This window comes from Tachypleus tridentatus, chromosome 10, assembly GCF_004210375.1.
Source record: "Tachypleus tridentatus isolate NWPU-2018 chromosome 10, ASM421037v1, whole genome shotgun sequence".
NCBI classification, from domain to species: Eukaryota; Metazoa; Arthropoda; class Merostomata; order Xiphosura; family Limulidae; genus Tachypleus; species Tachypleus tridentatus.
Window position 1 is genome coordinate 147070256 of NC_134834.1, and position 4142 is coordinate 147074397.

Genomic DNA, 4142 nt, shown 5'->3' on the forward strand with positions numbered 1-4142 from the left:
TCAATTTTAATAAAAATAATTGAAATGGAGACAAAAGACCAAAGAGATAAGTCGTGAATGGATGTCGTGAAATGGTTCCAGTTGGATCTATATGTAAATATGATCATGTTGTTTTTAAGTAAAATGAATAAAGGTTTAATTCTTGCAAAATATTTTGATCCTGATGACTATGAAGTAAGATCTTAAAATATGTAGAGTGTATGACATTTTTTTTCCCATTCGTTTTCTAATTACTTTCAATATCAATGAGAAAATGTAAGAGTTTTCCATCTACTCAGTTAAAATGGACAAAAATATTTATCGAAATTCTTTTTGGAATTCTAGCGATATCTTCAAGTGTAACGGAATAACCTTTGAAAATTAACAAAATTTCAAGGGTAAACCAAAATTTCGCCTGCGGACTCAGTGGTCAGCTCTGTGGCCTTGATGACGCAAGAAGGCTCGATTACATGAACTGAAAAGTAGTTTGTCAAGAGGTGTATCTGTGGGTTGCAGTTTTTGTTGCACTCACTTCAAGGCAACTAAAGGCAAAACATCGAAGCTGTAATTCTTGAGAATGGAAAATGGGCTGGTTTCATTGTTATAAGCACCCCACCCATCTGGTTGTCGTGAACTGAAATGGATGGAAGAAATGTTATCCTTGAAAGTTGTAAAAAAATAATGATTAACCTTTCTTTTTATATTTGTTACACAGTTAACAACGCTGATTCTTACTCAGATGGATCTTAGAATGAATTATTGGGTGTATTTTTTTTATTACAATTAGTATAAAAAGGCAAGATTCTGCAATACGCACCAATCCAGACCTTCTGCTGTAAACGTCTGAACCCTAGAAGTAAGAACATGATCCGTATTGTAAGTATACATCTCAGTTGATATCCCAATAACTTTAGAGTCAATAGTTCAGACAACAGAATTTCATTGACGCTTAAATAAATAAGAAATTATGCAAGAAAATGTATCAGGTCAATGAATAGCTATTTATGGGAAGATTCCGTCATGTTAAAGTTTGGATTTTGTAGTCAAACTATTGATGTAATATTTAATTTTGTTAGTTATCTGAACTTTTGTGGTTCGCAATTACATGAAGGAAGTGTCACGTGTCCAAAATGTTTGTTGCTATTTACAGAAGTCGTTAACTGAAAGATAAAGCAGTATTGTAGCCAGTTGTGGTTAAAATATTCTCAATCAGGTTTTTATTCAGTTGACTTTTTAAAATAGTTATTACTTTGATCTTTTAGTACTTTGTTATAAGCTGCTTTCGCGTATTATCAAATCATCTTAAACTCCAGCTTTTAACGTAGAATAGTTTCTAACCTGTATAACAACTTCATTAACTGATCGGTGATTATCCTCCCAGAAGATGTTTTCATAATTTCCTTTATAAGTAGTCATGGTAACGACTATTATGATATTTTTTTGCCCGCATAACAACTTTCTAATATGTGATAAGCCTATTTTAGAGATAGCCACTTTGTTCGTTATTTAGTTAATTATGTTTATTCATTCTTCAGGTGCTGTTCGCTCTCCTGTTGGCTGTGGCTAGTGCCCAAATATTAACCAATTATCTACATTATTCAGCCACCAACTATCCTTGGCTAACTCCTAGAGTTGTGACTCACGTTGGAACCCCTATTGTGGCCCGTTATGCTCCTTGGCCTCTCCTGCGAGCTCCTATTCTCCTGTAGTAAAATTGCTGCTGACTTGATTGAAATGTAATATGACGATTATATGAATGATGTGACGTTGATTTAAAGCTAAGATTTCTTTGCTGTGTTTTCTTCCTCTAATCTTGTTTAATATTTGTAGACGTCTAACTTTGTTAATAAACTAGTTTTTTGTAATTCAGTCCTGGTTGGATTTTATTATTTTGCAAACTTTAAGTTGATTTTTTTACTAATTGTAAACAACGTAATATCTTCATAATTCTGTCTGATCTTATGTCAAATATAATTCGTTTCACTTAATATTATTTCACCATTTTGAAGGTACAAGGTGTTTATAAAGATAATTTTATAAAAATGGGAGACGACTCTTCTGACAACCTAAATTAGTTACAAATTCGTTAGCAAATAGTCACTGAAAGCAAGCTAGAAGTAATTATAATAAATTTTTAGAGGTTTTGTTTCATCCAAATTGAAGTTTCTATAGTGTATTAACTATGGAGTGCATTCTCATAATAAGGGCGAATAGTTAATCGATTTTAATTTTCCATATTGGACTTACTTAGCTCTTAATAGGCAAACAAGAAGTGTTTGAAATATGCATATATAATTTCCGTTACCCCGCGTACTAATAGAAATATTAGAGATAGAAATAGCTACTTTTAAATGGATTTTTAAAATTATAACTATGTACACAGATATATGTATTTAGACAAAATTGTTTTCACATTTTCATATTGCAAATTACCTGTTTTTACCGTTTTTCAATGTATAGCACTTTTATAGCTATCACGGCACCTTGCGTTAGACACTCTGTCATATGTCTATTATGGAATGTAACCTCATAGTAATAAGCTCAAGGTATACGGACAATGTCTCACCCAAATATTTTTTATATTGTTTGCCTTTCTATTTATTCATGCTCGGCATGGCCAGGTGGGTTAAGGTGTTCGACTCGTAATACAAGGGTCACGGGTTCGAATCCTACTCGTACCAAACATGTTCGCCATTTCAGCCGTGGGGGCGATATAATGTGACAGTCAATCCCACTATTCGTTGATAAAAGAGTAGCCCAAGAGTTGGCGGTGGGTGGTGATGACGAGCTGCCTTCCCTCTAGTCTTACACTGTTAAATTAGGGACGGCTAGCGCAAATAGCTTTTGTGTAGCTTTGCGCGAAATTCAAACCAATTCTCTTTATGACATTTTGAAAGTTTGTTTGTTTCAAACTAAGAATATCATTAGGTGGATTATTTAATAATTATAGCTTGTATTTTTCAAGGTGAGAAATTGCACATTGTTGCAATAACTTTGGAGCTTTGTTGCATAAAATTGTCGTCTCATAAGAGAGAAATGGTTCTGTTTCAATAAAACAATTACCAAACATTTTTCAGTCGAGTACAGACTAAAACTGTCAAAAAAAAAGATTAGAACATACAAATGGTGTAGTTATACGAAAAAAAACAGTTTTGTCTGTGCATAAAACAAAAAGTATGACGATTAAATTCATCTAAATAAAAACTTAGAGTAACTGCCAAATTTCGCAAAATATCTGTATTTGTGTATACCAGTGGTTCCCGAACCTTTTTTATGCCCCAAACCCCTAAAACAATTTAATATATTCTCTCACCCCTCACAGTAATTATTTATTTAAGAATAAAGATGAAGGGGGCCAAAACAAATGTTATCTTGCACCCCCTGGAACGCTATCTTGCACCCCTGGTTGGGAACCACTGGTGTATACGAACGCAACATCAAAAATTGGTTTGTTTTAAAGCGAAATTCAGTAATCATGGAGGTGAGCTTGTGTACATTTCGTTCACGCTAGGCCTAACTGCATTAGCAATTCTGGGCTTAACAACGCTCGGACTAAACATACTTGCAATTGTGAATTTAACGGATACTTGGCCTTTTGTGTTTGCACTTTCGAGGCGGATTGAAACAAAACTTCTAACTTACTTAGCTTTCACAATATGAAGCGTGCAACCATGACCTTGATTTGAAAATGAACAACACAAAAGCAGGTCTTTAAAAAGTATTTTAGTCTTGGCTAACAAGAGACGGAAGCGCTCGAGAACAAGTAATTAATGAACCGGATTTGAAACTGAGCTTTGATGCCGCAAGAAGTAAAAACACCTGTCTGCCAACACCTGCCTTGGAAAAGAAAGGTGCCTTAAGCAATAGAATATAAAAGTCTTCATAGTGGTATAATCTGATGTTGCTAACCCTGAATAATTTACAGACAATTTAATCAGAGTATAGCTTTTTTTAAAGGACAGAATAACTAGTAAACGTTGCCGACTTGATAAGCCAGAATACATACTTTTGTTTTTTATTATGACCATTTGACCTCTCGAAACACAACTGAAACAAATCATGGCCAACATTTAGACCAGTCATAATCTGATGGTTTGCATACCTGCATTGTGAAGCCAAAGGTTTAAAATCCTCTTCCCGTTGTCGCCAAAACGCGCTCCGCA

General features: G+C 34.2%; 1 long non-coding RNA gene across 1 annotated transcript; it reads left to right on the forward strand.

Annotated features, from left to right (window-relative positions):
• Positions 1–698: 698 nt before the first annotated feature.
• LOC143228235 (uncharacterized) lies at positions 699–1848 on the forward strand. Its single transcript, XR_013015279.1, has 2 exons — positions 699–855; positions 1515–1848. It is a non-coding gene; the product is annotated as an uncharacterized LOC143228235 (long non-coding RNA).
• The last annotated feature ends 2294 nt before the right edge of the window (positions 1849–4142 follow it).